The sequence below is a fragment of the Pogoniulus pusillus genome, chromosome 16 (genome assembly GCF_015220805.1).
Source record: "Pogoniulus pusillus isolate bPogPus1 chromosome 16, bPogPus1.pri, whole genome shotgun sequence".
In the NCBI taxonomy this organism is placed as follows: domain Eukaryota; kingdom Metazoa; phylum Chordata; class Aves; order Piciformes; family Lybiidae; genus Pogoniulus; species Pogoniulus pusillus.
This window is the reverse complement of record NC_087279.1, coordinates 12,419,520-12,432,645: the sequence shown is the minus strand read 5'-3', so window position 1 is coordinate 12,432,645 and position 13,126 is coordinate 12,419,520. Positions and strand designations below refer to the sequence as shown.

Below are 13,126 nucleotides of genomic sequence, written 5' to 3'. Positions count from 1 at the left end.
TTTGCAAGAGAAAGGAAACAAATTTTCTGGAGCTTTAGCCTTCACACTCAGTAGAAGAACAAGACCTTTTTTCCCCCTTTAATTTTCTCTTTTTTTTTTTTTAAACAGACTTCCAACATCTGTCCATTTGTCCCTTGGCACAATAGTTTTCCTTCAGGCTCACACTTCACATGCAGTTTTGTGCTAGTTTGAAGCAAGCTAGAATGTTTTGGTACAAGAACTAGATAATGGGCAGTGAAATGAAAACAATTGATGTCAACTTCTCTCACAGTCTCGCTGAGAGCTCTGGGAAGAAGAAGTAAACATTCTCCATTTTGTCTCTCACTCTTGCTTTTGCCTTAGACCTGGTCACATCTCATTAACCCTGCTCCTACTAACCTTGCTCCCTAACCTCTTGGCTGCACCTCTTTTCTTCCTGAGAACTGGGGTAAGGTTGAGAGGGCCGGGGGGAGGTGTTGGGGTCGTTTGAGAGCCCCTCCTGGGGACTCAGGTTTCTGGGAGGGGAGTTGTGCTTTTGTATTGTTTATCCTTTGTATATTTCTGTATATAATTGTATATAACTGTATATATTGTAAATAGCTGCTTGTAAATTCTGCTAGCTGTAAATAAATTGCTTCACCTATATTCCCAGGGTCCGTCTGAGTTAGCTGGGGCAAATTCAAAAGTGTGGGGGGGCGGGGTAACCCCCAAACCATCACAAGTTTATACAGGGGACAGCACAATGAAGAGTCACTGAATACTACAGAGACACCTCTAACTGTCCTGAGATTGGTCCTATGCTATTACAAGATTAGGCATGACTGCAGAAACAAGGAGACGCTGTATGGTTTTCTTCCAATTCTTTGTTTGCCACACTATGAAACTCTTGAGGCCCTAAACCAGGGTGAGACAGCAGCAAGACTCAGGACTCTTCATTTTGCTAGTCCACATTCTCACCTCCAGACATCCATGGCAATTCTCAGCTGAAAGCAGCTCTGACACTTCCCAGTCAAACATAACTTCCAACAGAGTGGGAAAATAATGCAGACTCTCTTCTTATCATAAGCCTGGCACACCCACCAGCTTTCATTCTCAAAGGGAGTCTCTGAAGCCCATGTCATGCTAGAGGTGCAGCACTCAGTGCTTTTACTGACACAACACATAGATAGATCTTGTGTGTTACGTTTTGGGAAGGCTTGAACACAAACACTTCCCATTCTTCCTCCTTCCAAGTACACTTTTTCATGGTTCATCAGAAAAGGCAGAGGAAGACTAGTTCCTGATACAAAGGATTCATTATACAATAACTACAAGTTACTAGTAACCAAATGCATCTTACTTCCAAGCACTGAAAAACATCAATAATAAGCACAAAGACATTCCCTGTTTCATCTATACTGCAAGCACTGGAGTATGAAAGCTTCAGGCCTCCTTTGAAAAAGTCTTCTGGCAAAAAGAGGTGACCCAGTCTAAGACTGCTCTATTCAACAGTGACAGTGATTTTGCTTTCTGCTATCATTTTGAAGTCTGTTTACTTGCAGCCTTAAAAAGAAGTGAATTAACAACCAACCAACCCACCCAAAAAAAACACCACAAAAAAACCCCAACAAACCTGTCCTGTCTCCCAAAAAACCTCAACTCCAGGTAAACATTCCTTTTACAGAAATGAACATTAGCACCCTCAGATGGCATTCTTTCATTCTGTGAGTTTCCCAATTACTTCAGAAAGACACAGTAGTGTTATTGAATGTTGATATAAACTCATTGATCCGTTCTCAGACTTACCAGTACACAAAGGATGGGAAACATTCCTGACTCCAAGTTTCTGTAATGTGCCTTATTGATTCTCTCAAATGTGAACCTCTGCACTTACTTACATCCATGCTGCAGAGAAAACACCCTGTCCATTTTTTTCCTTTTTACTGAAACATTTTGCTTGAAAAATGAAATCAGCTGTAAGTAATACACATGGATTTTTGCTCATGTTTATGGTGTAGTTTCACTCAGAGAGAATCAAATGCAGATCTGTACAATGCAGGGAGGTTTTGGCTCAGACTAGCACAGGTTTAATAAACTTGTTCAGATCTGTCTTAAGAATGTTGGACTCTATATGCTTTATTGATCAGTTTTGTCTACCTAGGGCTGCATAGCTCTTCTTTCGCCTGCAGAGTCTGTCCATTCAGGGAGAAGTGAGTCTGGTGTTCCCCGATCTGCAGCGTGCAGTCACTGTACTCACATGCATACACACACAAAGTTAATTTGGACTTACATAAAATCACTTTTCCCACAAGATCCCATGGTAATAGGAGTCAGAAAAACACTCAGCTGCTACAGAAAACTTACCACTTCATTTAAGGGTACTTTCAATCCACTTGAACATGACAGAAAACTTACTGTAACTAATGCTACAGTTGATTAATAGGATTTCAGGGTCTGGTTTTGGTCTTTACACTGAAGTAATTGCTACTCAGAGCTATTTCGTTCTCTGGCACGTGTTTGTTCTCTTCACTCTTAAAGTTCCCACTGATACTATTTCAGTTTCCAAGTGTGATTTTTTTTTTCGCTAACACAGTTCTGCTGGTACTATCTACCAATTCCCTAGTACTGTCCTACCAGCAAGACTGCTCAGAGGTAATCAATAACTGACTTTTCCTAAGTACTTATTTAAGGACTTCTGAAGCAGAATAACATCCTTCCACCCACACTAAACATACAATAGCTGTATTCATCAGGCTTAGTAAGACACTACTCTGGAAAACCACAGGAAGCAGTTGTAAAGAAGAACATATCATTTTCCATAGCTAGCTTTGGAATAGATGAAAATTTACCCATTACTGATTTCTATCACATTACCAGGTATCACAGTCTGCACACTACCCCCATGAGCAGACAGATGCTCAATGGGCCACATTTGCTTTCATTACACCTGCAACAGACTCTGCAGAAAGCAAAGCAGGAAGCAGACACAATCTCCTAATGGTTTTATTCCAGTGTTTCCATGGGGTTTCATCAAAACAAAGAGTATTTTGCAACACAAATCAAATGTTGCTTTCTCCAGGGTAAATACTGTGTTTTGTCCTACCTTCTGAGGCAGAGATTGATCCCCAGACTGCCATGTGGTTTGTAAAGCTGTCTTGGGACTGGTAGGCCACTTGTTCCAATGCTCTGTGGATCTCAGATATGTCTGTGTGTTGCCTCTGCACTTCCTCCTTCCAAATGCAGAGTGTTCAGTGTCCCCCATGGGGCTGTTAGCAACCCACAAGCTGGCAGCAGGCAGGAGTGGAGCTCACCAGCTCTTCCGAGCAACTGAAAGGAGAAAGCCCATCAATAGCAAGTGGGTAATGAAGTGATCTGGATTTTGGGTTCTGAAAAGAACCTGTACAGAGATGGTAAAAAGGAGGAAATTACCCAAAGTCCTAAAAATCTTCTTCCCTTTCTGCCCATATCAAGGGGTGATGATGTTTCCCAATAGCCAGTGAAGCAAACAGGTATCTCATATATATTTGTGTATGAACTAGAAGAAACACGTTAACGTGTTAACTGAATTGTAAGTCATGTGCTGACCCATCCCCAGGGATTTATTTCGCCCCTGGAGCTTAATTACAATCTTCTCCTTAAGCAAACAGTATATTCTTAAGGGATTCTAAGGACAATTTATTCTTATTCTTCCATTTTCTTCCACTATTGTATGTAGTAATTTCTTATTTACATCACATATTTTGTGTATTCCATACAACAAACCTAAGTACTATTCAACTAACATACTGTAGCTACAGAGGCTCCTTCCAAAAATTTCCAGTCCCAGGCTAATCCCAGCTAAGTACAGAAAGTAAAGATCAATTTTGCCACATCTAATCTAGACTGGATTTAATTATGTACAACACATTCAAATGACAGGTTGAGAAGCACAAGATCCTCTAAGGTCTTGAGCTGAATTACACCTGGTATTAAGGCAGTGGACTGAAGATGTCAATTGTGGAATATGCTCCTAATGTTTATTAACTTCTCTGTCAACGAGAATCGCTGCTCTGACAACAGACTGTCTTGTGAAAAATCATTGTCCATCTGCTCCCAGCTCACGTCAAAGGGCAGAGGACTTCCTTTCATTGCTGAAGGGAAAAAGTCTTTAGAATTTAAAAAGCACTAAAGCTGTCTTTGCCATCACAGCCAGACAGTCACACCCAGATAGCTGCTGAGCTCAGAATGTTTCACAGTGGCACTGATGCAGCGCATCAAGAAAAATTAGCAAAGCCATTTAAAGGCTTCAAAATTTCACACTTCAGAGATGGGGCTGAGGCTGCCATGTGCACAGCTGGAGCTGAACACAGGTCAGCTTCTTTTAGCTTTGTGTCACTGTGCCATGCACTGCTGCAGCCACTCTGAAATTCACACCATTTCTCAGACTGTCTTCAAAAAATTGATTCAGCAAAAGCCACACTCTTTTGCTTGCCACTAGCTTCAGTTAAGAAAATGCTGTTTCAGCATCCTCACAGTGCTCGTTAAAATGCTGTGCAAAAACCACATAGTGGCCAGAAATGAGTCATTAAGGACTCTAACTTCTGATGTTTGTATTACCATGTACAAATGAGTTAACCAACATCCTAACAGAAATCTGTTGAAGGAGACTACTGAGAAGACTGGTACTAGTCTAAATAATTGACTGGATCCAGAGTTTAGAAAGTGAATAAATTAAACAATATGCTGCACTACCTGCAAACCTGCAGATCCCAGAACTAGACAGGCTGCATCAGGTACACTGGCATAGTAATGTTAATTAGATGGTAAAACTAAAATGTTAAACAAATCATGTTTAGATTATAAATAAATAAATAAAATGGGTGTTGAAGCTTTTTGTTTCTGTGGGCAGAACACAGGAACATGCATTATTCTGGAGTGAAGTAAAGAATGACTTATCTAATTGAAACTACGGGGGTGTAGAGAGAAGGGGGCAAGAAAGACAGACAGTAATTACATGAGCTGGAAAGTGGCCAGGACACTGGGGTTAGCAGCTACACACTTTCAGAAACCATCATGAGATGTTATGTGATTACAAACCATCATGAACCCAGTTTTAATTCTTATTCAAGTTGCATTTGGCAGCAGGGAAAGGCAGCAATCCAAGACACTGCTTTAATTTGGGTAGAAGGACAAAAGTCATCTGCACCCTTGCATCCCTATTCCTTACTACCAGTTTCTTTTTAGTGATTTTTCATCCACAAAGTAGCAAAGCCTTGAAGAGGAAGCCCATGGTGAGATGTGATACTGTGATACTGTGATGTCCCATCCCTGGAGCCATACAGCCCTTGGCAGCAAAGCCTTCAAGCAGTCGAAGTTCTGCAAGCAGTGCTGCAGTGGGTGCAGAGCAGTCACCTCTCTGATGGTAGCCCAACAATTTCCCTTGTTTGTGGATTCCCTTGGGCATCACTCTCTGACTTACATGTAGCTTCCAACTCCTTTGAGGACCAAAAGCAGCACTATGCCAGCAAACACGCAAACAAAAATTCTCTCTCCCAAACCTTAAAAAGTTTCCTCATCCTATTACATCAGGCCTATGGGAGCTGCAGAGATTCTTTTGATCATGGAGAGTGGAGATTGTGTTTCTGTTTCTCATGCTCTTATTACACATTGTACTCCCTAGTTTTATTCTAAAGGACATAGCTCTTAGTCACAGTAAGTAGTCAGAATATCATAGAGCCATTCATTACTGCCAGAATTGCAAAAGCCTCTCACAAGAGTTAAAATGAAATGCCAATACCACGGTTTCCTGTTTACTATACAGTATATGATTTTTCCAGATATGCTATAGAAGTAACGTAGCAGCTTAAGTGTATTAGATGTGTCATAAGCATCTAAACTGCTGTTGATATTTTTTAAAGGATTGAAGAGACTTAATTGGGAACAATTGCAGAGTATTTGTCAGTCTCTAGATCCACAGCCTTATCTAACAAGGGCTGCAGAGCTAAAGCACGAGAGAACAATTTGCCCAGCAGAGAGCATGCCCATTAAGTCCCATTATGTATGAGATAAGCATTTATTGGTAACCAAAAGGGTCACAGAACTAGATTTCAGAACACAGCAACTGTGTGAGGCCTCTGTCTCACAGCACTTCAGCTGAGTTGTGTTTTCCTCTCAGAACAAACCATTAGTTGTAACACTGTTTATATGAATATGTATAATGTTCTCGTGGCCATACTACTGGGGTTTTGCAAGTGTGTGCTTTTTCATTCAGTAGTTATTTGCATATTTGTTTCATTTTCTGCTGCAAAAGCAATTCTCCCTTATCTCCTAAGATCAGGTCCATTTTAGAACAACTAAGGATAAAAATAAAAAGCTTTTGTGTGTGTAGAGGACCACTATTTTAAGTTTGAAACTTCCCAGCAGCTACTCAAATATATTTCTTTCTAAGCTTCAGCCTTATGAATCAGAAAAATAATTTTATAATAGGTAACATTACAGAATCAAGTTTGCTATGAAAAGGGCTCTTTGGGCACCCCCAAAGCCCAGCGATTTGAGGCATAACACAATTTCATATAGGCTTAGTCAGGAAACTGGCTTCAGCAAACTCCATATCTAAGGTGCAAGCTAGCTCTAAGGGCCACATAGACAACCAAATGTCCCTGAAAGTCCACTGAGCCTCCACTGAAGAAAAGGGTCCAAACCCCATCATGGGTGACAGAGTGTTTTGTGTCCTGAGTGTAGACTCTATAATATTTCATCTGAAAAACTATATTCCAGGTTAGGAAATTGTGGAACAAGAGCATGTTGCATGCCAGTGCACAGGGTAGCCTCTGAAGGAAGGGTATGAGATCACTTATTCAGCACTTTGGGGGATATTTGCCCTTGAAAATGCTGTTGAAAGAATGCCAATATTCAGAACAAGACATTTTTGGCTTCAGATAACATTAAGGAGAAAAAAAATAAATTGAAAGGCAAGCTCATTCTCTTCTTAATAAAATTTTTCTTATCTCCTCTCTATAAATTCATTCTCTCAGGGTTTTATGTCTTGGTCATTTTCAAAATCGTATCAGGAACCAACCTGCTACACAAGTAACAAACCTCCAGGCAGTTATTACTCAACTATGGACTTAAAATTAATGTAGCAATTTTTAGTTACCTCCAAGCAAAACAAAAAACACATTTCCTAAAGTTTCCAACTTTAAAAAGAAAAAAAACAAGGTGCATCTGTCTTCTTTAGGAAGCAATAAAAAGTAAACATACAAGTGGCACTGCAAGAGGCAAAAAAATAAATCACCATACAGAAGATGACTTCTTGTCATGCTTCTCCCTGGCTGCAGCATATTTTCACTTGGCTGAATCTCAGTTTTCACAGGCCCAGAAGCAATGATGGCACCAACAAGTGCAGGAGCCAGAGAGGATGAGATTGCATGTGGCCATTTGAAAATGCCAACAAGCCCAAGTTTGAACTAAGGGACACTGCTAAGGGACAACTTCCCAGCAGGCATTGAGTAGAGGCTGATTTTTTTTTGGTTGGTTTCTTTTTGTTTGTTCCTTCGGGTATGTTTTGCCTTTGGTTTTGTTGGGTTTTGGTTGTTGTTTGTTTCATTTTGTTTTTTTCCCAAGAGTGGAGAAAGAAATAAGTCTTATCTGTGCATATTTAAGCATCAGAAAGAAAAAGATGAGAGGATCAGTTCAGATTTTGTCAGACACTGCTCAAGAGGGGGTTGTTGACATTTTTTTTTCCTTGAAATCATATGCAGTTTTGACTGTTTCCCCCAGCAACTTTACAGTCTGCTTTTGTGGTTCCTTTTGGGATCTAACACATAAATGAGGTACACTCATACACACTTACAGGTGCACACTGCCAACATGGAGGGCTAGAGATGGCCAGGAAAGGGCAACTGCTATGAGTGGCACCAGCACAACATTAAAAGCTAGAGACCAGACCTTCTGAATCACCTGTGCTTTGCAGCTACAAGTGTTGCTCAGCACAGGCAGATGGATTTCCAGGGATCACCAGGCATGCAATGCAGAAAACTACCAGAAATATTTGTTTTATTTTCTCTTTTCTCTCTCTCTCTCTTTTTTTTTTTTAAGTGTATCATCTCCAAGGCTGCTCTGAGAACAAAATGACATTCATCAGGGGGAAAAAAAAAAAAAAAAAAAATCTTTGCCACAAGAAAGACCTGAGAGTGATTTAGAGATACTGTGCTTGCTGTGTGTTTCACTCAGGGTGAAATTCCTGTGCAAAGGAGGCCCCTTCCCAATAGGGATGCTCAAGAAAGCAGAGTCACCTACCTGGCACGAGAGGACCTCTCTGTGCTGGCACCAAAGAAGACACAGCTCCCCACAAAACCCTCTGAGATGACAAAATGAGTGTCCTTTCTGTCATGTTAAATACGCAGAAACACTGGAAAGGAGAGGTGGCAGCTCAGGAATACACACCTCAGCAGATGTTAGTGTGTAGCATCAATAGAAGACAATCTTGTGGAAAAACCCCTCTGTGGGCTGCCCATTTAAGTCAACACTTGGCTCTGAATCTCTCTGAGAGCAAATTAACCTAGGAGGCAGCTCTGCCAAAGCAACAGATTGGCTTGAGAGGAGGCAGACAAGTGACCCAGGTAGCATGAACATAAAACATGGGCTTGCTTTTGAATTGCACAGTACCCAGCCAGAAATACTGTCCTTGCTGGCTGGTCTACAAGACACAACATGTCTTGTGCTGTGCCAACACACAATGACATTTTATTCAGAAATTCAGCAGAATGGCATCTGCTGCTGCAATGGCCAAATCTCTGCTTTGGCAAAACTTGGACTGGATTTTAGATTAAGCGGTCAGACATTAAGCACAAAAATGCAAACGGTAAGAACCTAATGTTACATTCCCACAGAGAGGAACAAGTTGCAGAGCTGGGGAAGTATATAGAAGTTTTCCTGGGAAAGGGGGAAATTTTGCTGTGTTTTGAAGACATTTGGATTGTCTTTAAATCAAGCAGTCAGCAGCCAGGTTGGGAGTAGCAAAGACTCTACAGTTGTGCTAGTTTGAAGCTAGCTAGAATGTACACCTAAACCACAACAGTCCAAGGCCAAATGGAGGTACCAATACTTATTTTCTAGTCAGTTCCTAAATATCATCAAAAATGGTATCTGCCAAAAATAAAGTGTCTTCTAGGTAATTTTCAGTCACTTTTGTTTTACTGACAGTCTCAATGCCCACAGTGAAAACATTCACTGGAATGGGAAGGGCACAGGGGAGGAAGAATGTGGACTGGTGAAACTTCAGAATTTCTGTGTTTCATCCTTGTGTTCTGTAAGAGATCTAGACACACTTCATCCCAAATCCCACAGAAGCACTAAATGCTTTGCAGCAAAAGAGCACTCTTAGGTGAATGTCATCACTTGAATCACAGCTAAATACTTCCAGACTAATACCTAAAATCCTAGCAAGACTAGCCAAAGTTCATGCCGTGCAGCAGATACCCTGATTCATGCCTGCAGGCAACAAGAGAAGCTGTGGCTTGCTCACTACTACTGTCATAACACTCATTATTTCAAGTAAAATTCAAGGAATGGTATTTGTGAAGCCTTCCAAACATGTGATGGTACAGGACACAATGGAAGCAAATTGCAGGAGACATTTGCAGGGCTGTAGGATGCACAGATCCTGAACTGGTAACATCTTAGACTGAGGGAGCTCCTTTTGCCTCAGTAGAAACTTGAGTTTGTCCCTCCAGTCAGCTCCTGTTTGCCTCTCCACAAAGCAGGGAGTCTTGACTCAACTGAACCCTGAGCAATAGCTTTCTCCATCCACAGCCCCAGAAATGAAAGGCAAAATCAAAACTGCTGGTTTACTTTCACAGGTAGCCTATGAGATAGCAGACCAGCCACATACCTCCCTTTACACAAAGACTGCTCCTCAGGTTCTCACAGCCATTAGTATGTTCACAGCATGCATTTCCAATTATTTAATTTCAACCTCTCTGACTTCATGTTGCAAAAGACCAATATAAGGAACTCAGGTTCACTGTATGTGGATGGGAGCAGGAGAACTTGATCCAAAAGGAGCAAAATCCTGCATCTGCCATTAAGGTAAAGACTTAACATGACATCTTAAATCATAGTGACCAGCAGAGGCTGAATTACACATGTGTATGGCATCAAGTCACATTCAGCTCCAGGCTTCTGATGTAGAAACATTTTAGCAGCTACATCTCTACATGCAGATTAAAAAGAAGCAAAGAAAAGTAAAAACCAGAAGTGCATATTCCACATGCACAGCTGTGGCCAGCTGGCACAGTGCTGTCACGAAGCACTGCACCGCTTCAGCAGAGTCTCGACCAAAACGCAATCTCCCCTCTCCTTGAAACACTCCTGAAACAAAGCCTCGTGGCTCAGACCTGCCAAGTCTCCTTTATTTGGACTGAAACTCTCTCTCACTTGGCAGCAGTTCGGTGCAATTTGAAGCTGGCTCAGAGCTAAAGTGAAAAGATTAATGGGATATTTGAAATCTCACTCCCATTTTTCCTCAGATCTCACTTATGTAAAAGCTCTGATGTTGGTTGCTGAGCTCCTTAAAACATAATCTGCACAATGTGCCACAGTAAATAAACAGATTTAAGCAGCAAGTCTGTTTAAAAGGAGTTTATTTAGAAAGCACATGCATCGCTAAAGAGAGCTTATTTCTTATCTAACTCCAAGCACTTAGAAGGCAATCCTTCAGGGGTGTTCTGCAGGCAGTGTGAGATTAATTTTGTTTGCAGCAATTATTTTCAGGATGTTCTCCACTCATATTAAGAGGCTGAAAGTTCAGTTAGTTTCTTGGCTTGGGGATTAGAGAAAAGCTGGAGACATTAAAAAAACTACAACTTTGGGCCAAACTTTCCAGAAGAGTGGCCTTCCTGCTTGGGTGAACTGGCCTTTGGCAGAGGAAACAACGAGTCTTAGGCACACACATCTACATTCAGGTGATCTGGCAAACCATGATTCTAGCCCTAATTCTCAGCAGTGGCTTCATCTAAATAGGTCAAGGCCTTTAAATAGTGCCTGAATAAGCTGAACTATTAAAGACACATTTAGCAGATGTACAAAACTGGAGCTGTTCTTCCTGGAAAGATGCTGGAGAGGACCTCAGCAACTACCAACAGACACAGTTTGAACACTGACCATCATGAGGTCAAATACACCTTCCATTTTTGAAAGCCAAACAACACCCCAGAGGTAGGTTGTACCTTTTTCATATAAACCATAAATGTCCAAATTCAAGTAGCAGCCTCTAGCAACACTTCAGGCCAGCAAGGAACCCAAATTCCCTCTGGAACTTGGGAGAAATTTGATATTATCCACAATTTAACTCTTCCACTGAAGTCTGCTTGCATTCACCACAGACTCAAAGCTCACAAGAAGGCAGGGGCTTTGATTTAAGAGGTTACAGGAGACATGACAACTTCAGCCCATAGGTTTCCTTCCTGTCACATGAAGAGTTGGTTTAGTGCTGACTCAGAAGAATAGTGAGTAACTACTGAACCAACAGACACATTTTCTTTGCTCCTCATTCATCTGCACTTCAGGATTTAAATGTGGAAGGGGGGAGATACACACTGTCTGCAGCTTACCTTACAAGCTGAAAAGCTGAATTAATGGGTTTTAATCTCAAAATATTGTGAAACAAGTTATAAAAAGATTTGCACATTGCTACTCTAGTCTGAAGTGGCTTACTCTATTTTAGTAGCAAGGAGCAATATTCTTTTGTGTGGACTCATACCCAAAAATTCACACAAAATGTTTCTAGCACCCCAAATCTCATCATGCCACTTCCTTCCTCCCACTCCCATGAACATACCCAAATCACTAACTTCCTTACAAGAGAGACTGTAGGTTCTCTTTGCTTTTTATTTCTGCTTTTCTATGCTCTGTACAATACATCAGGTAGCTCTGTCAAACTGATTCAGACAGCTCCAAAATACTTCTTTATCTTTTGATGCCAAAGCCTGTGGATGCAGATCTGAGCACACCCTCTTGGTACCAGGTACGTGCCAACTGCATGCCTGTCAAGTAGAGAATTGCTAGTTATAACAAATGGTAACTGTTGTACAAAGTGGTTTAATGTTGCAGTAGTGCTGAAAATACTCTGGACAAAGTAGCTTCTTCCACTGTTTCAGGAGATTAATTCCATGTGGCACCCAAGCACAGTGCTGTGCAAACATATTGCCAACACTAACTCTGTGCCATGTGCATCAGAAAAACCCCTTATGCTTTATTGCATGGATAACCCTTCACCGATGAAATATAAGGCTGGTGACTGACTGGTATGAAGAAATGACAACTGAGGAATACAAGTAAATAGCTGCACACAAACTATACAAGCTCTGGCAGAGCAGCAAGAATAAGCTGACCATCATGACCCACCCCCTCAGTGGAGAAGACACATGTCAGCTTGGTTAATTCAAAGGGTGAGTGCACTGAATACCGATTGCAAGGGATCATATAAATAAAAAAATTGCTTTATTTGCTATGTTTGCAAAACATTAGAAAAGTCACAGTGCCTTAGTATCTGTCCTCTACAGCTCGTTTGTGTTCTGTAGTACAAAATCTTCTATTGTAACATTTCCCAGTGAGTATTTCTTACCAATACAGCAACAAAAAGTTGAGTTAGATATTGAAAGTTTTTTTCCAATACACAAATAGTTAGGCTACTGAGCATAGATCACTTTGTTTCACATTATTTTGCCAGTAATCTTCTTGGAAGCCCCCCTGGCTTTCAGATTTGAGGCATACAGCACTATTCTTCCTGCCTGCAGCCAAGAAGGCTGAGTTCAAGTCTGTCTGCCTCTAATTTGATTTTAGCATCTTAACACATTTGATTATTTACTGTAACAAGGGACAGACATTCAGACAGACCCATTTTTCAAACAAATCAAGTCAAATGTTTTGAAAACATTTCTAGCTACCTGGAATAATTAAATTTAAATGTTCTGTAAAAGCACAAGTCAATGATACCAAGCTACACTATTATGCCATTTCATAGATGACTTGGCTGAACACAGAAATGTCATGGTTCTTCCATTGCAGCACTCCCTGACACTGTCTCTGAGTGATGCTTTCTATGAATTTTTAGTGCCATGAACCCTTCCACTCCTTTTCAAGGTCACAGAAGTATGTGCTCTGATGCCTTTCAGAGCTACTCTACATT

At 41.0% G+C, this 13,126-nt stretch overlaps 1 long non-coding RNA gene across 9 annotated transcripts in view; it reads right to left on the bottom strand.

The window, feature by feature from the left end:
- LOC135182430 (uncharacterized) overlaps positions 1–13,126 on the bottom strand; it is an 87,870-nt gene that overhangs the window by 51,308 nt on the left and 23,436 nt on the right. For 7 of the 9 annotated variants that reach the window (XR_010305210.1, XR_010305209.1, XR_010305208.1 and 4 more), the window contains 2 exons: positions 3,388–3,493; positions 3,062–3,285 (listed from right to left, as the gene is read on the bottom strand). This is a non-coding gene — a long non-coding RNA (uncharacterized LOC135182430). Of the gene's footprint in view, positions 1–3,061; positions 3,286–3,387; positions 3,494–4,689; positions 4,767–13,126 lie in introns of all 9 variants that reach the window. The other 2 variants (XR_010305205.1, XR_010305203.1) reach the window with 2 other exon arrangements.